Here is a 23,386-nt window from a genome sequence, read left to right on the forward strand (position 1 = left end):
CATAAATGTTAAAATACCCTTAAATCTTAAAAACTCTGACATATAAAAGTATAAGTAACATTGCATTTTACAGTGAAGAGCTTCCCTTTGTAAGCTGGGAGTCTCTCATCTCCAAATTTTACTACAGACTTGCATCACACGGGCCAACATTCCGTTAAGAAAAGCTTAAGCTCTCAGTGAGATACTGAATCTCTTAAGATCTCAGGAAGCTTAGAATTTGCTTCTTCAGTGTTTAGAAATAAAGTCCCCTGGATCAGCTCCCCATGTCCTCCAATATTAGACCCTTGTTTCCCCAGCAATTTATAACTAAAGTTTTACAGAATCAAAAAACCTCAGACATACCATGCAACTTCAAAAGCCAACAGTAAGACAGGTGTTGCAAGCAGAAAAGTACACTCCAAATCTAACAATACTAAGTCTCAGATGATAAAAGTTATCAATTTTGCCCAAAATAGAAAAAGCACTAGGGAAGATTTTCAACTATGAAGTGGGAAGGAGAGAACTCAGAGAAGATATAAAAGCACAATCTACGTAAAGTCAATAAAGGCGGCCTTGTAACACAGAATGGCATCCTCAGGATCTTAAGAACAGTACTCTCATACCCTTGTCACTTTACAGAAATCTCTGATTAGTATAACATATACTGTCCAGTAGCATCCAGAGGTCTTAGATGCTAGACACCACATATATACACACACAAGACAAAAAGATAACTACTACCACAAAAAAGAAAAACCCTCAAACTATTCTGGAGCATATAAAAAAAATTCTGCTGAATTTTAGTGGGTTTGAAAACTACAGAGATGCAACAGCACATCCTCATACATTTTCAAGAGCTGGGTCTGGTTATGCAAGAGGCCTTGCATGGACAGAAGAACATGAGAACATTGCCCCTAAGACTAACTATGGAGATGTCTGAACTGACAGAGAAAAATACTAACTTATGCCAAATACATTTGATCCATTTTTAATTATTCTAAAAGTCAGCTAGTAGAACATAGAAACTGGATACACCTCTTTCAAAGAAAGCTATAATATATTCAAGATTAAAAAATAGCTTAAAACAGATGGGACACAGTCAAAACAAAAATAAACCTATTAATTCCAGTGGGTATGTTCTTCTAACAGTTAATATATAACAAGTTCTTCTCACCATGTGAAATGTTGAGAAGACTGCTCTGAAGAAAATGTGACATTTTTAAATAGAAAAAATAAATGTTTTACTTAATGTTTCATCTGTTGATTGAGTTGCAAGAAGCAGAAGTAATACATGAATGTTATGCATACATACATCTGAAGCTATTTTATTTGAATACTGAAACTTCACAATGCCAAAAAATGTGAAAGGTTGTGTTTAATGACTTCTTTGAAGTTCACAGTGGCTGCTTTTCATGAATTGTTAATTCCTTACATTATTTAGAAAACTCTCTCCATATATTAGAAAGCAGCACTAGATGTGTAATAACTGTTTGTATTGATTACAACATGCACATTACCATTTTTATAATTTATTTCACAATATATATTCTAAGTATTTCTAGTTACTATAGAGATTCTATAAACACTCTATACACATACTTTCCTTCAAATGACCAAATCATTATCGTGTTGTCATAGCACCAAGTTGGGTTTTGAAGCCCAGACCAGCAAGGTGGCTGTTACTGGCGTCCAGCTAGGTAGATTACCTCATCCATCCATCTGCTTCTGTAATGGGACAGAAGGGAAAGGCCTGCACAGTTTCTGTTCCACCCACATCTCCTGCATCTCAGTCTGATGCTTTGCATGTGTACAGACTAGAGCTTCAAAAAAGCAACAGTGTTAAAACAGGATCTAAGCTACCTTCCTTTCAGCTCCCAATCAGTGGGGAAAAAAAAAAAAAAAAAAAATCCCCCCTTATTATTCAAAAACATACATTTTTAAGCAAGAACATATATATGGTTTTCAAGGCAATATTCAATTAACTTGTTAAACAAAACCATACGGCAATAGCTAGTATCCTGCTATTGCTGCTCCAACTCCAAACTCATTCAACATGTCTTAGGCATTCTGGAAGTCCAGAGGAACAGGTAGGCTTTTAAATGTACCTTATATTAACTGTAATAACAACATTAAATAACCTTTAATAACCTTTACAATGTGCCTTAAATCAGTATATTTGACCAAAGCAGTAAAAATGCAAAGCCATTCAATACTAGCATAAGACAACTATCAGGTCTATATTCAACACTGACCCTATTTTGCCAGAAGGTCTCTTTCAACAGAAAGGAATCTATGATTCTGCGATTGCAGCCTTGCTGTAACAAGCATACCTAACCACTGAAATAGATGGTGCTTGCTGTAAATAGTTTCAGCAATAATTTTATTGGAAATGCTTTAACTAATGCCTTTGCTCAAGAATCAACAATGCTCGTCATTAATATCAGAAGCATAAAGCATACAAATTTCTTCTTAATATTGTAAGCCACATAGGCTATTCTGGTAATTTTTATTCATAGTTTCTAAAGACAATAAGATCCAAAATTGGTAACTGAGTTTCACAGACTAAGAAAATCTGATGTCTGCAGACTGCAACAATACCTTCTAAAGAAGAGGGCCATCACAGTTCACACAGCAGAACCAATAAAAGTGAGAGGTGTGACACACTTGCACAAAGCCTGACTCTTAGTACTGTGCATCTTCTCTTTAATGTTTCCTTAGGTTCGAAATACCAAGTCTAAGTGTCCCAAATATATAACTCCATTTTAAAAACCTTGATCATCATTTTCTGATGCGTTGTCATATCATCATTTCCTGATGATATGATGGTCGTGAACAGATCCAACTCAGCATAATGTTACAATATAAGCTAATATCTTCAGGAGTTCCACATGTATTTTTTGCTCAGTTACAACTGACCAGGCAAATGTTCTCTTGGTAGCCTTTTTAGACGGTTGTTCTCTCCACACCTTTCTTCTCCAAACACGTTAACTGTGAGTCACAAAGCTAAATGTGTGAGAAAGCAAAAGAACAAGTGTGTGTTGAAACAGACCACATGAATAATTCATCTCTGCTTTCACTTGTTCTTGCTGCCCACATTAATAGTCATTGTTCCTCTCTCCTGATTATAAGCATTTACCCAATCCATCAGAAAGTTTTTCCTTAGCCTCCAGAACATTAGCTGGCCACCTTTATCTTTGGTAATTAGAAAATGTTGCCACTAGTGAGATTTATTACTAAGTAAAATTAATTATGCAATAGTTAATAAAAATATTTTAAAAGAGGATGCAAGTTTCAAACATTTATATAATTTCTTCCAGTTTTCCCAGTGATCTTCCTGTAATGTGGATTAAAAATGGAGAAAGTACCAAATGAGTTTAGAGTTAAACAATCATCATACACAGCACATAATTAAATAATTGCCATCAAGTAAACAAGGAAAAAAAAAGGGGAGAAGTATAGAAGCTCACAATGGGAAATGGCTTGTTATAAGAGCACACAGCAGGTTTCTCGCATCTTTGAGATGCAAATATCTGCCACGTGAGGAACCTCAGCCCAGTGCATTGATGGAATTATCTTCATCAGTATCAAAAGGTGACTTCTTGAGTACAGGCTTCAAAACTACTCATTTCAAAGACAACAGCACCTTCCTATCCTAGTAAACACAAGAGCCACCTCAAACAAATGGATAATAGCAGCTTGATGCTGACAACCAAGTTTCATTCCTTTGACTAAATTTACACAAATATGGAAGAAATGCAAATGTCAGGTCTCATTCACACTTAGTAAGAAACAAAAGACCTATAAAGCGAAAGTAAAGCTGTACCTTCTAGCCATACAGGAATACTCCTTTGCCAGAGAGAGGCTAGGTTGGCAAAAAGAGCAGAGTGAAAAACTTAATGAGAATTTGCAAGTAAATCAACCAGCAGTGCCAGAGGTTCAGCATCTCCAACTACTTCAAATAAATTCATCCTGATGGAGCAATCACCTGGATGAACAAAAACCAAAATACTAGTTGGAAATCAACTTCCTCTTTGCAGGGACAGGAAAGAAAACAGCAACAGGAAAGAAAAACGGGACAGACTTTTCTACTAGAGAAGAAAAGACTATGCAGAGGCAGGAGGACCAACATTCAAGCCTCCACACCAGGCAAGTTCTCAATGCAGAACATACTTTGAAGAAAACATTTGCCTCCCTATAGTTTTCAGTTTGTTTTATTTCTGCTGAATCAGATCACCTGCTTTCCATGTGTATAACAGAGTTTAATAAGAGGCATATTTGTATTAAGAAATAATATCTATACTCATCCTATACGAGAGCTCACAAACTCCAGTAAACCCATTATGCACTCTTCATTGAGCTAATCCATCCCCAGAAAATTCCTAACCCACACATTTCCAACATTGTTTTGGATTAAATAACAGTTGCTCGAGTCCTCCATCTCATAAGGTCATATATAGCTATTAAATTTTTCCTCCACTTGCACAGAGGACTTGAACATCTTATTAGCTAAAACTCCACTATAATACTCAGATCCCATTTGTGGAGAAAGTCTAGTTCATAGCAGCCAACAATACATGCATGTATGTATTTAAAAAAAAAAAAAATGTATGTAGAACTCTTTCTGCCTCCACTGCTTTTCCATCCCTTTGTTGACCTTTCAGTGTTTTTTTTTTACTTTGGGGGCCATACACACAGAAATAAAAGTATAACCCAAACAGACTGTAGCCTCAGTTTCAGAAAGAGAAGTGTTGGAGGGTGATTTAATTACTGTGATGATGCTTAGTCCCATTAGGGTGACCCAAAGAACACAAGGAATTTGCACTGTCAACATAGATAAGGAATTTCATCAACTCTCATCAGCTAAGATTTCACCTTCGACTTAAATTTCCTTCTACCCTGTTATCATTACCAAACATTTTGTGCTACAGGGGGTCTAAACCATTCATGCAGATTTAATTTATGGCAATTTAAACTGTGTCAGAAAGTTAATAACTTAGGAATAATGCATGCGTGTCTTACTGAGTTTAATCAGTGCCCATTAATGTGCCTGTTATTTTTGCCTTTTTGTTATTCATGCATTCTAATCCGAAACTACATTTACATTGGGTGGAAACAAACTTACGCAACTCATCAGACCTCAAAATAGGTACCTAACTTGCCCAAACACTTTCCTCACTTTTAGAAGTGAGGAAATTCCACTTTTCCTTTTTGGAAGCACAAATAAATATTTCCACCAAAATAAGAAAACAGTAAAAGGAGATCTAAGCTCTTTCAAGTACCTTGATAGTGTTTAAGAATCTCATTGTCCTCATCTACCACTAGAAGTCAAGAAAAAACTCAATGGAAGAGTTTTACCTCAGTGTAAGAGTGGCCTTACCATGGCATGAAACTGGTGCAAGTGAAAAAAGGTTCAGGCCATAAGTTACACATACTTAAAAATTCTTTTGTTTGAACAAGGACTACATTAATAAAAAAAAAGTTTTGACTACTTAGCTGTCACCTGAACACATTTAAAAATGCAACCAGCAGTACCAGCAGATGAAATGTTCATTTTTAGTGTACAGACAGGTGGGAGGAAAAGTCTACCTTCCAGAAAACAGGAGGTGTTAGCAAAAAAAATTTTCAAGCAAGACAGGCAGTGAGTTGAAGCCATATGAAGGAATGGTGATGTTCTAGCTTACTTTAACAATTCAAACTCCATGGAATGGAACAACCTTCTGGTTTCAAGGCTGCTGACCTCTCTGATTTTTCAGGTTGTAACCTTAACAGTTTTGCACCTAAGTATACAGATCATAAATGTTTAAAGTGTTCAATGTGGATTTTGCCCACTTTCAACGGATAAATCTCTAGTACATATATTAAGCACACCTCATTTGAAATCATAGCCATCTCTCATTCATACCAGACAAAAGGCAGTACAAGCCCAACCACTATACGAGGAGTTTATAGTCCGTGTTATACTCTGCAAATATTTTTGGCTTCACAGGGACACACTGAACATGTTGTCAAAAGATAATGACAAAGCAATAATCAAAAGATTTTTCCATTTCAATTCAGCTGCATATTTGTTTGTAGTCTATATTTAAAAAATACTAGAGATCTTTGCCTAGAAGTCTAGATTGCCCAGTAGTTGTGCTAGCCATTTACAAATGCTAATAAAGGAAACAAAACAATCTAAAATGAAACAATTAAAAGGCTGATTTTATTGAAGTGATTGTATTTTTCTTAATAGAAATAAATTACAAAAGTTCCCACATAGATCTAATGATTACAAATATTTGCAAAAGTACTTTGATTCCATTTGCCAAAAAACCACTTACCTAAACATAATTATTTATTTTAGCAAACTCAGGTTTTGAAGTAAAGAGCACTGTAAAAATAAAGGTAAGTATTAGCACTAATAATTGCTAAGAAAGAAGAAGAAAATCTCACTAAATGTATTTTAACAGTGGGAAGTGAAACAGCATTTCAGTGCACAGTTGTATTTTCAGAGAGTTTCTTGCAACCCACGATGCCAGAAGCGGTGGATTAACCTACTTTCTGTGGGCACAAGACTAGAATCTATTGCTGAGTGCAGCTGTCGGAGCCACCTGCATATCTTTGGCTCCGATCAAGTCTCAGAAGTAAGCCAAAGGGTGACTTCAGGATGCTGCTGTGTTCATTTTAATTTATGTTTGTAAAAAAACAAAACAAAAAAGTGACCAATATAAACTAGGAAGTTTGGAAGCTGCTAACTATGTCTGCCTAGAAGCTTTGATTATACAAAGCTGGTATAATTTGTGCTTGTCATATTTTTCCGGCATATACAATCATGTCAGTTCAACCTTGGTTTTCACTTCTATGCCTAAAATGGCCTTCCCCACCTTATTTAGAGCATGTTTGAATTAGCCAGTGAGCAAGCTGCTACTGCCAAGATTAAATGGGAAGCAAAGCCAATTGCATGGAAAAAATTTGAGTCTCACAGATAAAGGAAAAAATAAGATAGGAACTTCCAGCTACCAGCAAGCTAACTTCAAACAGTTCAAATCGGCACTGTGAAGTTCAGATACTTACCCAGACTCTTCCAGATATCCTCAAATTTAAGTCTGGAACAGTAATTAGGCTGACTTTTTTGAAGTTTATCTATTCCTACTCACTGTTCTCTACCTCCCTGTTCACTAAATCAGAGAGAAAACCAACTGGATTTAGCTGTGGACTCTACAGACACTATCCACACAACTCAAGAAACACAAGTAACTATTAAATGTTTCCTTTACAGCACTTGTGCATGTAAAGATACATTCATTCAAAAGACCCCAAACACTATTCTGTTTTTACTGGCTTGCCCACTAACAAAGCATCATGGCAGACACCAGGCTGACTTGACGTGCCACAAACCCTTCCTCTGCAGGTATGGCCTGTTTCTGGGAGCACACCTTTGGGCATTCTAGACACACACACAGAAAAAAATCCTTTTCCATTTTCTGAATCAAGAGTTCATGAAACCTGAGCAAAGCAAAGATCGGCAGGTTTACAAACATAGGCTGAATAATAAGATAACATTTTGATAAGAACTACTCAAATATTCAAAGCTAGTGAGATGAACAAATAAGCTATCTTCTAGTTTGCTTAAAGTTTCCCAGATAAAGTGAAAATGCTGGAAAAAATATCAAGGATAATAAGTAAGTTTATAAGTACATATAAGTATTAGAACAACTCAGGAGATAACACTAGAAATACTTCCATTAGTTGTTTTTAAAAACCCACATTACTGAAGAAATAAAGACTGTTTTAATGGATACCTCTGGCCTATTTAAAAATCATGCTGAACCCTCCACCTGCTTCTTGGCATCATGGCGTTATACCTACATAAGGACACAGTTCAAGATACTTACACTGGCTCTAAATGATTTTGCACCTATAATATACTAGTTATACTATGACAGCACCCCACTTAGATTAGATAAACTCTGCTGAAAAGTAAGTTTTCTCTCTGTGCAGCAGTGCACTGCGTGTTATATACTTGAATACAGGTTTAAGATCAGGCTTGCATTGCCAAATACTGCTAGTTTTACATAACAGCTGTGAGAGAGCTATAATGCCTATCATGCCTCTGAAACAGCTAAAGAACCAGTAGAACAGATTATGTGGATGCTCCTCAGTACATATCAAAGTGAGTCATCTTTTTAAAAATTATTTAGTCACTTCCCACTAAGAAAATGAAGACTTTTTGCTCAGACAAGATGAAGAGCATTCACACAATCCATTCTGCCTGCACTGCTTTGTGAGCAAGCTTTCAACAGACAATGGCATCTAAAACCCACACACCTATTTCTGTAATGACAATCTGATTTTAATATTACATACCCTTATAGCTCCGCAACGAAAGACAATCTTCAGTACCTTCATGAGAGAACCACAAAAGTGAAAGGGAACATACAGACAGCTGATCCCAGATCTGCATCAAGATACACTGGATATACAGCACTGCTGTCCCTCAGAACCTGCTGGGCCAGGCAGCTGGAGCAGAAGCAAGCACCCCATGCTGAGCCAGCATCACGCAGAGGCACTCATTCGAGGTGCTGCCCTGTAGTACACACCACTTGTGTGCGCACTGCACAACACGGCAGGCATTATCCCAACAATCTGAGGACTTCGAGACTTCACAGTTTCAAATCATAATTATTGCCTGTGTTCACCTCATCTCTGGACAAGAATGGAGTAGGAATGCAGATTCAGGAGTAAAGAATTCCCTAACTGGATACTACTCTGAACCAAAATCCAAAACAAATAACTTGGATATGTTTCTACTCAAATCCAGAAAGGTACCATGTTGCAGTCTTCTGCTGTTGCCATGAATAAAGCTCAACATTAAAACCTTTAAAGTTAGATCAGAAATACGCTATTCAGCTTTTGCTTATTTCTGTTGATCATCCGTAACTTTTTAAAACAACAGATTTATGTGTAGTAAAGTTTAAGATATAGCTTCTACTCAGGATTCATACATCTTGTCCAACATGGCAATAATTCAATATTTTTAAAGCTGATTCATCTTGCTTCTGTGGCATTTGTTTTCATTTACTCTAACTGGATGCAGAAGCTGTTCGTCTGATGCATCTTATTTTTACAGATAAATTGGTAGTGTAAATACAATTTATAATCTGAAATATGTTAGGAGTTTTCTTATTTGTAACGTGAATGCAAAATGCTACTTGAGATTTATGTGCTTTTATTATGCACACCAATAAAATCCGTTTGTTTGGGTTTTTTTAATTTCTACAATTTAAAAAAATTTACTTTGTGTTTTGCTTACTTGTAAAATGATTGTTAATTTAGGCACAGGAAAATATTATGTTATTAAAACCCCTGAGTGCTGTCTTGGGTGAATAACTCATCTATTAGCCTGGGATCAATGCAAATTAATCCACTCAGCACCATGAAAAGGCTGCTTCTGCTCCTTATGTTGCATCAGAGTAGGAAAAGGTCTGATAAAGAATGGATGAATAGGCAGAACAAATAATTTGTCATACAACTTCCTTTTAGCAGCAGAGAGTAATTAATTTAGATAAATTATATCAAGTGTCCTGCATTTTATATGAGAATTTCATTAAAGTAATGACGCTTTGATTAAGTTCCCCTCTAACATGGATTGTCTACAGGAGGAAATTAGCACTTTCATTCCCCTTTTCTCTTCAACATCCTCTAACAATTCCTGGCTATCATCAGCTCATAGTCACTGGCCAAAAAAATGTCTGCTCTGACTCTAAGCCTGTGTAGTATCTATATCATTACTATTTACTTAGTATCACCCAGCAGGGTACTCCATTGACTTCTTTATAAAATTCCTGCCTAAAGAATTTAGAAATTAAGACCCTTAATAATGCCCATAGTCACACAAGCATCCTACTCTTAATGGTCGGTTTGGATATCACAGTTTTCCTACTTTGAATGCTCATACAAAATTAAACTATTGCTGAATCAAGACCTAAATCCTATTTCTGGAACTATACCTGTAGAGCAGATGGACATATAATTACAACAGCCCATTTATTTTCTGATTAGTTCTCCATTTGATTTCTGTGGTCAATGATAGATTCTGGAGTGGAAAACATTTCAGTCATTTACTGCAAACCTAGTCAGAAGAAAGCTATTCAGTACATGCCACCCAAAATCATAAGGCAGGTCATCAGATTACTATATCTCAAATCCCAGAATGATATATCAGCCAACATTATCTACAGCAAAAAGCTTACCTGAAAGGTGAAATCATACATTTTCAGGTGTGACACCTAACTAGGAGAGCTATTAGAGTCCCCAATTAAGTGTACTGTCTGGGGAATAAGGAAAGCTGATACAGCATACTATTTTAAAGTGTGATACTTTGTAAATAGTTCAAGCTAGTTTTCCAGAGGTCTGCCTGAGTTTGTTTTTCCCAGAGTACCACGGGATATAAACCCTGAAAACTTACAGTGGCATTTTCTATCATGATTCACTGCCACAAGGCAAGAGGTGCCTTTTACATTTATTTTCCCTGCCTCCTGAAAGCAAAATTTACCTCCATTCAGTGATGTCTGAAAATTATTTTCTTCATAATTCATTTTATCTTTGTATCTTTTTACTAGACGCTCTTCTGACAAGAAAAAGAAAGGTTGCTTCTGCAACAGTCAATCAGTGAGCAGCTAAGTTGCCAATGTCATTTCCACACTGTGGAAATTAACATTTTTCAAGATGGTAGATAAAGCACCAAACAATATAAAATAATGCAATATAGGAGTAAAAAGCAATGGTTTCAAATTGATTAGATCTTCAGTTCTGGGGTTTTTTTCCCTAGCAAAATAAGAAAAGCCACATTTAAAAAAAAAAAAAATCAAAGCTAAAGCCTCATTAAGGAAGCTTTTAATCTCTCAGAAGGACAAAATAAAGGGTTATTCTTGTTCCCTAAATTTTAAAGGAAAAATGCATTTTAAATGGCCATGAACTGATCTATCAATTTTAATAATTTATTGTAGCTCATGTTAGAGGAGAAATAAACATGGCATCCAAAATCAGCTGTTCCACCCACTTCTACTCAGCTTTATCAGATAATTTAATTTGCAAACTCAGACATCCATCAGCAAAAAGAAAGACCAAAAGGACACTTGAAGAAAACCCTGCCTTCACAAAAAAAAAATTTAAAGAAACAGTCAAACAGAACAATAACATCACAAGTTAAGAAACAAGAAGAAACAACCTACTCCAGTGGGAAAAAAATATACAAATTTAACATATTTTATTTACTTAAAGAATCACAAGAAATAGGGTTCAAAATGGTCAGTCCTTTCTTGCTGTAAAGATCAAGAACCTTGATCATCTAGATGTACCACTATTGCAATTCACAGCAAAGGCTGGTTTTCCCAGTTTAATATGAATGAAAAGGGAGAGAAGTTTTCTTTCTGCAAAAAAATTTCTTGGAATTTAAAACACCCACATCTTTGATGCTTCCTAGAACTTTCAGCACCCTCTCTTCACAATGGAGAGATTTTCCAAACAAGATCAGGTATATGAGTAGGAAGGAAGCAGTGATACCTATAAAGTTCTACCTACTTTTAACTGAGCTAGTTGTTGCATTTGATTCCTATACAAGTCACTCAACTTACAGTACTAATTTACAATTTGATCAAAATACTAGATTATTTTGGAGCTGCAACATTCTCTCTTACTAGCTTTATACAGTACTATATGTGTTATACTTAGAGAAATAATTCCCATATCACTTAAAATGAATCAATTCAAGATGGGAACAATTCTGCTAGATTATTACCAGACAGATTATTACCAACATACTTCTCCCTCCCTCACTGATCCCAAATACAGCTCATATAACTTTTCTTTTCGAGCTCCTTCAAAGACTCCAGTTTCAAAGGCATTTGTGGGAATAAGTTTCTGCAGCACGTTCTGAAGCTCCTCAGACAGACTACTATGGGCTGATTCAGATGAGTACACATGACTCTGCACACACATAACAGAAGGATTTTGCTTACATTTAAAAAAATATTAATTGAAACTCCAATATAAGCATCATATTAATAGACATTCTTGGAGATCTAGGAGGTTATGACCAGGATTCGAACACCAAAGAATATTCCCCCACTTAGCAAACTGAATTGATTTACACACTTTGCCACTGTTTAATAGATCTATGGTTTCATGTCTAACTAATCTTAATTACAGCTACATTAAAACAGAATGAAGTATTTTCCCTAACAAAATTATCTAGAGAAGCTTCACTATGGTAGCTGTACCACTGAAAACATGTAAACTTAATGAAAGTATTGCACTGTCCTATTGTATCCATGCTGCCCATGCTTTCTTGACTTTTTTTAAATGAAGCAAAAATACTGTAACCTGAATGTTATGTACAGCTTTTTTCTATTCTTTTTCATACGCCAGTGTCACCATACATACTCATATATTCCCCATGCATACAGTGTCCCTCATACAATATTATTTCATTTTGCATCACAACAATTTGTTAGAAAGAAGGTCTGTAATCTATACCTAGTCCATACATACAGCTCCTGATGATGCCACCAACGGGGGACCAGCATAACAAATAAGAAAAGTGTGCAGTGCTACAAGGTGCGAGAGATTTCACCTAAATCAACACATACGTGCCTCAATGCATGAGGTAAATGATTCCTAACATCAAGAACAAACACATTGCTTTAAATGAACAAGCGTAAGGCCAAGTGTAAGCCATTTTTGAGACCTAACCCCAGTTTCGATCAGAGCTAGTCAGGAATTTTGTGATAGAAAATTAGCTGAAACTCAGACGAATACCTTATAAGTTATGTTTTGATTGGGAAGGAAGAGGGAAGGAAAAAAAAAAAAACCTTGAAGATCTGGAATTTAAGTAAAATTACTATGGCCCATCCATCCCAGAAGAACCAGAAACTGAATGCAAAACTGCCAAATCCCAGTTGAGCCCTTATCACTGAACACATGCACATACACACACCACGAGTCTTTCTCTCCTCATGTTTTCACTTCTTTTATTTGATGTAAATGATACTCAGAGAAGAGCAGAGAGAGAGAGAAAGAAAAACACATTTTATCTTGGAACAGCTGGAAATCTTATTTAAACTATGGAAGGAAGTGGAAACAATAAAAGAATCACTCCCCTACCCCAAAACCTTGGGGGTTCCAAGCTTATACAGAATGAAACCAAAAACTCAGTTTGATATTTTTCAAAATGTTTTTATTATCCACCTAGTCTTAATTCCATTATTAAGCTACTTCATTAAGCTAATACATTATTAGCTACTTCAAAACTGAGTAGCTTCTCTGTGCCAATTTTAATTCCCTGCCTTCCCCCCCTACTTCTTGTTAGAGACAATGAGATTAAATTTCCATTAACATTAAACAAATATGCTTCCTGTAGTGTAATAATTTTTTTTTTAAATCACAACAAAAACCCACTTTTATTTTTGTGGTGGAAATGCACTAGTACTTGGTGTAGTACTAGTACTTTTGAAAACCACTATTATGGCACAGCTCTACTCCCTCAAGCAATAAGTGCAGAAATACCACCTTCCCCTTAGACCAGTCTCGGAACAGGATTTCACATAATCTAAATGCCTGTATTATTCAGGGCTCATAATCAGCTTACTAGCCCTGAAACTGATAACTTGATATATCAACTGCCACAACATCCTTCCTACTAAGAGCATAAGGGGACACAACGTCTTCAAACAGCAATCTTCCCTATTTATAGAGTGAATACAGTTCATCTTTGCAGGTTGTCCTGGAATGCATCCAGAGGTCAGCTCTCAGAGGTGAAGACTTCCTCAGAGTACCCTGCTAAATGGCCAAGGAAAAAAAATATATACCAGTTTCTTACGCAGATCATTTATAGTACAACTTATCTCTGACACCTTATCAGCAATGTTGTCAGTGAGAAATTTTTAAAGAAATTTTTTTAATAATTTAAGCTATTGCTTTATCTGTCATCACATTTTAAGAACAGAGGTTTTGGGAAAAGTTGCTACTAAATATTGAAGACTGAGTCACATACCAGTTAATACACTTGCTGTCTTCTCTAGAGATTGCCAGTGATTGACCAGACTGGTCCTATGCTGATCCACAATAAGAGTTGACACTATTCTTCCTTTATGCATAAACAACTATTGGAGATGGAAATCACTATACTTAGCCTCTATTTATTAAGGTCAAAAATAAAACCTTAACTTGGGCATGTTAAGTTCCTTCAGCCATTTGTATCTTTCTTCCGGAAAAAAAAAATTGTCTCTAATTTTCAAAATAAGAGTAACTTCATTCATCATTAGTTTTCAGTCCACATAGTCAAGCAGACAATATTACATCATCCAGTTGTTCCCACTGACATCCCCATGCTCTGCGTTGCTCTGCACTGCTCCCCTGGAGGAGCGACACCTTCACCCTGGGAAGCATATGCACCAGGTACATCTGATTCTTGAAGTGGGGCTATGCCATAAATAGCTTGAGCACAGAGTATGCTGAGGAGACAGACTGATGTAGTAAGAGGAGACAGGGCAGGATCCTGTCCTGCTCCACCAGATCAGGTTGCAGATTCTCCCTGGCAGAGCACCAACAGCTGCATTTTGAAACCTACAAAAATTGCGTGCAACCACTAACTGAAGTTCTCTGGGTACTGGCTGGTCATAGCAGATCTCTTGGATTTACCTACACAAACCAATTCCATCTAATAGGTCCTTTGATGTTTGCGTATCAGTGCTAGATATTGAAGTGTCCTAATACAACAGGCTTTTATCAACCTAGTGCTGCTATGCAACATGACATTACTGCAGCAGTAGTAACAATACAGGCTTACATATTTAATTGCAAATGCCAAAGCACAAAAATATTTTTACCTTGCTCTCACTGTACCCCCCACCCCGCTCACCAAGAACTGGTAATAAAAGGTAGATCACTGTGCCCTAGGTCTGTTCCAGGAACAAACACTGGGGTTTTAAAAAGGGTAACATTAAAGCAAGTTGGACTATTGGAAACCCTATTTTAAGTTTACATTCCTATTAATTTGAACTTATACAGAAACAGTAGACTTCAAGGATTAAAAAGTCATTAAAAACTCAATTAGCATTTCTCTACCACCTACAAATATAGAAATAGAAAAAAAAAAATCACTTGTTGGCCTTCAGTAATCTTCCCATCATCAACATATTCTTGAAAACAATTATAAAGTACATTATAGGACAACCACCTTTTAATTCTCTCTCCAAATTCCCATAGATCCTTCCTCAAATACCAAGCTGCAACCTCTAAAAAGGTGAGACCTAATTCATAAAATAGCCAATTTAAAAAAAGGAGAGGGTGTTAAAGAAGCCAGGCACAAGTGTAGCCCAGTAGGTCATTCCACACACAAATTATTATCCTCTCTTAGCTGCCACAGAAATAAGTACAAACAAACTCAGTTTATTCTCTTTGTGCCAGTAGTCATCAAGTAACTTTTCATTGCCTGCTTTTGGAAAATTGCATGTATTCAAGTCTTCAGTTACTCAGACCCAAACCTGTGCAGACCTAGTGATTTTAAATAGATGCTCCCTACTGAAAACACAGAATCACTCAGAATCATGTTTTGCTTCACGACTTTATATTAGACTTTCTTTTTCATATAATAAATTTTCTGAGTTGCTCTGTCTGTATAGCTGTGCCAAAACTCTTTAACCAGAACCTGCAGCATCTCTGCTTTCTCCTACCAACAACCTCCAGGGAAGAGACCAGCTATTTGCTCAATCATGTCAAACACCACGGTGTGTTTGTGACTTGGTCAGAGGACTGCTGGGCCTTTAATTGCTACCTATTGTCAAATCGTTGTGACAATTTATGAAGACCTGATAACTTATGAAGAAACACTATTAAGGAAAACACCAGACACTATTTCCTATACATTGTCAAGAGAAAGAAGAGCCTGATTAGGGGAAAAAACCTAGAAGATAAATCTTTACCATTCATCAAACTTATTACAAAATTAACAGACCTAAAGTTAATTAAAAAGAGTTTGAATCATCTTCACCTACATTGTTTTGGACATGAAAAAGATGTTAATAATTTTCAGCAATTAGCAATGCTTTTCACTTTCCCTGTCTTTTGCCAATGCTACCCAAAAGATTCAAGACTTCACGTTTTATTTCCCCCTAAATACCCCTCTTGGGGTCAGATGTTTCATGACTTATTTTTGTTGGCTGTATGCAATAGGCATGTTTAAGAAAGACTATTCAAGGGAGATAATACTCTAGTCCTTTGAAAATAAGAGGTAGGGTACCTTGCTTTCTTTCTCTCAACTGACAAATAGCAACAATTTCAACCTTCTAATAATCTGCTGTTAAATATGCTATTTTTGACAAATTCTATATCAAAATAGGAATAAGATTTATCTACAAGGAGTCCCCAGATCATCCACCCCACATACATTTCGATTTATAAAAGGCCTGAGTGTGGCTTCCAGCACCTTACAATAAACATGAGGCATCTGACAAAAGGGGCCAGTATAACACCCCACAGCAGAGAGCTAAAGGAATGGCATTACCAGGGTCAAGGACCTTGAAATAGTGAAACTTCTTTAGGCGAGCTCTCAAAATGGCTCCCCTCCCATGCCACAGAGAAAGATAAAAAGCATCCACAGTTATATAAAAATGGAAAAGAAATGCAGTTTGTTAACCTCAGCATATACTTTGGCATGAACTTACAACTTGAGCCCAGAAACTTGCCCACAGTCACACAGAGCGCATGAGGTAAAAGTTCTTTAAGTCCTATAAATAGCCTTGCTGCAAGCCTAGCCTTCTTTCCTTCAGTCTCCTATTTTTTCCTCCTTTTAGTCACTGAGACATGATCTGAACTTCACTTCAAACTTTATCATTTTCTTGCCTTAAGTATTTTAAATCTTGCAGTTAAGGCTGCATTCAGATGGTTATACTTCACTTAAAACATTATTAGTAGATCTGCCCAAAATCTAGGTAGGGGAAGCAGAGGAACAGAATAAGAAGGTACAGACATTATAAACAGTTTTACAGAGCCCTCTAAAAGAAGGCTGAAGATATAGGAGGTAAAACACAGAAGGAAGACTATAGCATCTGAGGTTTTCTTTGCCATGCAAAATTACAATAAACTTCTGCGACAGAGCCTCCCACAAAGTTTCTTGGTTGTTTCTAACATTTGCACAGTTGTCTAACTGGCAACATAACTTCAATCCATTTTACTGGACGCTGTATGAACACATAGCAATACAGAACAAATAGGGTAACATGATTTACAGAATTCTGCAGAAGCTGTTTGTAAACAACAACAATATAGAAGAAACTTGGATGGCAAAGGATGTGGAAAAGCTGATCAACGGGTATTAACTCCCAGCAAACAGTCAACACCTTCACAAGAAGTGATAACACAATGGGGATACGTCAAATGGGTCCACAAGGCAAAAAAACCAAATAGTCTTACTAAACTGTTATGCTGGCAAGTGTTAATCACTTCCATCAAAAGTGACCAATCCAAATATCAACGCACATCTCATAAAATGCAGATAGTGCTATGCAGCTTAAATTCAGGCTAAATAGAAGATGCAACTAGACAGTCCTTAAGTAGTAATAGCTGAAGCATTTAGAAACTATCAAAAAAGCAAAGACAAATTCTCCCAGAAGTTCAGCTGTAGGAGTATCATCTGTATAGATAATTCATTAAGTAAATCACCTTAGTAAATTGTTTATTGCTTACCAACTCCAGCTGAAACAATTTGCTACATTTAAGACAACACAGTCTCAGAAGATAAAATCCAGATTATGTGGGAGGAAGTTGAGAGGGGTTTTTTTATAGACATATTTAAGTCCTATGCTTTACAGCATCTCTGAAAAATCTGGCAGCAGTTTTTAGTAAAAACACTGTTTTCCCAATAATGATAATTTAAAACAGAAAAAAAAATCTCTTCTACTGCCATTTTATTTTTGTGACCATAAGCACCCAGATCCTTCAGAAGTATTTTATAAGAACTAACAGATTGCATAAATGAGCCATAATGGTTTTCATTAACTGGTCATTACAGCCACATTCTATCACTTACTAGATTTCATGGCTTTTTAAAATTATGGAAATAACACAAGTCAACTAAAAGCCAGACACACCTTCCTGAGAGCTGCCATGCTCAGGTGTTATCACTAAGAATCAGAAAATATTTTTTAAAACCTCCCACATCCATTTATATTGTAAAGTAAACTCTGATATCCAATTACATGAAGTTCTGCTTTAAGAAAAAATATGCCAAATAACTAACTGGAAATAAAATATAGCTCCAGCATATTTTTTTCATAGCTGCTGAAGTTTTAAAGTTGCTTCAAACAGAAGCAAGAAGACCTGTTTGCACACCCTCTTCCAACCTCCTCAGCAGTTGCACTGACTACCCAGCAGCTGTCAGTTTGGCTTTCTGATGTCTATCAGAAAGACCAGTCTGAAGCCCATTTGCCCTTTTAATCCTGAGCCACATTATGTGGCTGCAGAAAGATTCATGCTTCCAATGATGAAGGAAGTTATATTCACCTCTTCTCCATGAGACGATGAGTAGAGCAAAAAGCATACTGGCTTCTTTCACTCACAAGTTTGGATTTATTAAAAAGAAAAAAGGCTGAGTGCAGATCCTTGTCTCACCAGGCCAGTAAGGTTTGCAGGTACATTGTTTCCTCACCTCAGAAGTTAACTCCTTCCTTCCCTGTAGTGTTGGCAGTTTCATTTACAGGTGCCTGGCATTGAGCAAAAATTAAAGCTTGCATCTAAAAAGAGCGATTTGCATTACAGAAAAACAATCTCTGCCTTCTAGCCTACCGTAAGTAAGAGAAAATATCAGTGCTATAACAGCATTCAGGCACAGGAAACCACCCTTCAGTCCACAAGCACAGAAACCTTTTTTTGTAAGAAAAGCAAGTGCCGTAGCATCTTTCCAACAAGGCAAAGCATAATTACAGATAAGGGAATATAGCCCTTATCTGCCAAGTCTTTAGATTTCAAGTTTAAAAGGTTTTCAATATATGTAAGATAACCCATAATTCACCTATTTTCACCAGTGCTTTACAGCTGCCTTTCTTAAGAAAGGGAATTCCATTTTGTCGTATTTTATACTGCGTATGACCTTCCATAAGATACTTATGACCAGATCCAACAAAGGACTTACAAATCCCAATCAGGGGCAACTAAAACCATTAGCGCTTCTGTATCATCCTCAGATGCCCAAGACTGTCCCAAACCAAACAGTTCTTACTGATATGTAGTTAGGATTTAGGTGAAAGGATCACTACCAAGTCCTCTCAGAAGCTCAAACACTTAAAGACACTTTGAGGAAAAAATTCAATGATTACCCCTTGGATGCCCCATTAAGACACTGCAGAATTCACTGTCATTGAAATGCAGTGACTGCAGCTGGCAGTGATGCCCAACCCTTTTTACGTGACTCCATGGTCTGAGCAATCAACCAGTAAGCAGAACTCAAATTAGCTCTCTCCTTCATCTAAGAAGTTCAAGACCCTATTTCCTGGACAGACACCATCATAGTTAACAAGTTTGAAACAGTTCTTAGAACTGAAGTTTTAATTTTTAGTTCATGGACAGTTACCTGAAATTTGGTTATTTCATTGCCCTTTGTTTGATCTGGACCATAATTTTTCTTTAGCTTGAATGTACTGTAGTTCCTTGCATAACTGCAGAAGAAATATAAAATGCCATTTCAATACTGGACATAGATGCATTTGGACTACAAACACGGACGGGCTCTCTAGTTTCCCCAGTCTAAAATGTGACAGTATTTCCCTCTCAGAGATCTGTGTGAAGACTGTTCCACTTATGTTTTGCAAGACATTCCATCCCCAGAATGACAGGTGTAGTACTAGTCCACACACTAAAAAGTACACTTTTTTTATGCTTGTTAAGTTACAAGGCAGAATTTTCTTACCATTCAGAGCCAATGAACTGACAGAATAAGGTAAAGAAAAAAGAATTCATCTATATGTTCTGGTGAAAACATTCTTACACAGAATATCTTTTAAAAAGGCACAGAAGCATTCCATAAGAAAAAAAATTTCACTATTTAGTAAAGAACAGCTATTAAGAAAAATTCGGTTAAGAACTGTTTCAGCTTTAAGTTGCTTAGCATAGCATAAATTGACTACTGTAGCACACCAGGTAAAGCCTGACTTCACATCTAAATATTTTCTTTTGCTCATTTCCTATGAGGGGAAAACCAAATTCATACAGAGATGATTGCAGATTTGGTCTTCTAGAAAAGCAAGTTTCTTAACAGTTTATTTTGGACTTGCCTGTTGAGCCCTCCTCTAGAACGTAGTTTATGCCAGAAGTACTTGTTCTGTTGTGGAAGTAACAAAGAGATTAAGAATGTCAAACTTCACTAACACTTAATGAAAAATTACCTAGTTGGACTTGTTAGATCTCTTTCCCTTCAATTGAGCTGTGCATTGGAATAATTCATTGCATGGCTTCCAAAAAAGCTTTTAGTCAGCAGCACTTCTGTCTGCCTTAGGGTAAGATAAGCCTCCCGCCTTCATCTCCCATGGAGCTTTAAAACTGGGTCTGATTTCTCTTCATGTGGAGAGCTGCCATCTAACTTTCACTAAAGGCTAGATTAGGGTTAGATCTGAATCTGTAGCTAGTCAAGGAAAAAAAACACAGGAGTGAACGATGTCAGCCTGAGGGAAGTTCTAAACAATAACAATACTGCATCATGCAGCTTTCCTTCCTCCTTTCTAGTGAGCCAGCCTCTCTGACTCAAGAGTTCAGTACGCTGCAGATCTTTGTTATTACAAGTCTTTCCACCCTCTCATTCAAGGGGTTATCTCTAAGTTTAAGACAAAGTGACCATAGGTTATAACTTCTGTTGCTCTAGTGCGTGAGAGGAAAGAGTAGGGTGCATTTCCATAATAGTCAATTTAACAAAACTGTTTGCCTCTTCCTCTCTCAATAAAAGTGACATTTATGTGACTGGGCAATAAGCAGCTCAGGGAGCTGACCGGCTGAAAACTAATTACTAGTGAAAAAACTGAAAGTCTTGTTCTAGATCAGTTAAGCCAGCTCACCCTAGAGTCATATGCATGTCAAAGCCAAAAGGAACATTTGGCAGGGAAAGTGGACCTGCAACCACACAAAATGAAAATGGGCTTAAACCACTGCAGGTCCATACTGTCAGATTCCCTTTGCTGTGCCTAGTTCAACTAAAGATTATTGGTGCAAGTGCTCAGATTATTAGATGCTTTCATTCCAGAATTACACCCCCATTTTATCTCAAAATGAAGTCAGTCACATGCTTATGCCATTCAGGTTTTGAAATTCTTTAAGTGAAATACTGATACGTGAGCAGGGCTGATGATATTTTACTGTACGATTTACATTGAGACAGGATTGCTTTCCTTAATCTGAGCTCTGAACTCACTCATTTCCCTGCAGCCACATAAATTGCATTCCCTGTACTGAACTGAATGGAGTTACTGTTCTGCAGTTTCCAGTCATGGGTTTTCTCTCCCCACCTTCCCCAGTGTATTTGAGTGTTCTGCTGAAATATGCAGCATGAAGCAAACATGCATCTTGCAGAGCATGAATTTAAAAGATAGATTTTGGGGGTCTTGCGGGGTCCCCCCCTGAAGTAATTGGGAGAGGAAAATTATCCACAAATACCAGGTTTCAGATGCAATGAAGTCTTTAGATCCAATCATAGTTGCTAAGATTTTAATACTAGTGTAACCCCTTAATATCAAAAAAAGGAAATTATTCATATAACTTCAGTAGTTCAGAAAAGCCATCAAAGTATATTTTATTATAAAATAATATAGGCAGGACATAACTTGTGCATACAGTGTTAAAAATGTCAGTTCAGTCTTGCTTCTCTTAAAAACTGGTCATTGAAAGTTTCTCTTTTCTCAGCTTCATCCAGAAGACTACTATGTTTTCCAAAGCATACTCTAAATTCTAGACCTTTACTATTTTAGGTCCTGCTGATAAAGGTCAGAAGATGAATAATCACAAAAACTGAGAACTGGGGTGGCCCACGTCCTCCTCAACAGTCCTCCTGTGGATCCATTTATGTATTTGGCAGAGCTGTTAAAGGAAGTTGTTTGTATTGTGCCAAACTGGTTTCCAAACTTCTTGAACATCGGGGCCATGCTCCATGATGGAAAAAAAAGTCAGGACTCCTTTAGTGATCCCACTCAAGCCCTGAAAAGCTATTGGAGGGAGGGTCTGGGTGCTCAGGCAGGAACAGAGCATCACTGCTGCAGCTCTGCTTTCTTGGGCTTGCTAAGAAGTGTTGCTCTAACTGCTGCATTGTTACTGCCTCACTTCCTCACAAGTTAATTGCTGCACTAAATCCTGGGGATTAAGAAATTGTGAAGAAATACTGAGGGAAGCAAGTCTTAAAAACTGAAGAACAGTAGCAAAAAAAAAAAAAAGAAAAAAAAAATTCTCGTTTCATCTGCTGCCATCCCCTCTCCCTTCCCCCTAACCCACACAGTCCTACCTGTAGGTTGGAAGGGTTCGGAATTGCTTCTCCACTACAGCGCAAGATTGCCACCTACAGGCCTCAGGAACTAGAACGACTCCACTCGGACAACAGCCTGAAATTGAAGAAAAATAAGCACGAAACAGGTTGTATTCTCCATACAAACTCAGGCCTTTTTTTTTTTTCCCCGTCTCAATACTTTGGCTCAGAACATGAATCTACAGTTCGCAAGTAGACTAAAAGTTAAGGGCTGTGTGCTGCGGCACAGAGAGATTAAATAGACATGATAAAAATTATTACATTTTCAATGAATTCTTCTATATATTCATGGCCCAGCTCTTTATCATTTTCTTATAGCTCTAGGAGATTGTGATATGCTCTTGCCTTTTAATTTTTTTATAGTTTTACTTTCCCTGTTCATATTTTGGTAATAAAGCAGAAGCTAAGAACGTATCCACCAGGACTCTCATGCATGGCAGACATGATTATCGTAAAATTGACTGGGTCCACACTGATTTTCAGAAGGAAAAGAGTTTTTTATTGATACTTTTATTTTGGACTGACACTGAAATGTTTTTTACAAAAAGTATCAGCATGCCTGCCTCTACAGACAAAAGCCTATAAATCCCAGTAGACCCACAGTGAATACCAATTCCACATAATATTATTGAGAAGGAGGAAAAAGCATCAGAGATTTGTTTCATATATGATCTGTTTACTTCAAGTGGACATAAAACTTATGTTTTTTTAAAATAAACATAAGACAATGTTTATGTTGCAATGTTTATGTTGCAATGTTTATGTTGCAATGTTTATGTTTATGTTTAAATTAAACATAAGACACTGCAGAAGTGAAAAATAGTATAAAATAGCTTAAGAGAGAGAGAATGTTAGGGAAGACACCATCGTGTA

General features: G+C 36.8%; 1 long non-coding RNA gene across 1 annotated transcript in view; it reads right to left on the bottom strand.

Annotated features, from left to right (window-relative positions):
- Positions 1 to 22,559, bottom strand: part of LOC142413619 (uncharacterized) — a 114,013-nt gene extending 91,454 nt beyond the window's left edge. Inside the window, exon 1 of the long non-coding RNA XR_012776863.1 lies at positions 22,493 to 22,559. This is a non-coding gene — a long non-coding RNA (uncharacterized LOC142413619). The remainder of the gene's footprint in view (positions 1 to 22,492) is intronic.
- Positions 22,560 to 23,386: the final 827 nt, after the last annotated feature.

Source organism: Mycteria americana, chromosome 8 (assembly GCF_035582795.1).
Source record: "Mycteria americana isolate JAX WOST 10 ecotype Jacksonville Zoo and Gardens chromosome 8, USCA_MyAme_1.0, whole genome shotgun sequence".
Taxonomy (NCBI): domain Eukaryota; kingdom Metazoa; phylum Chordata; class Aves; order Ciconiiformes; family Ciconiidae; genus Mycteria; species Mycteria americana.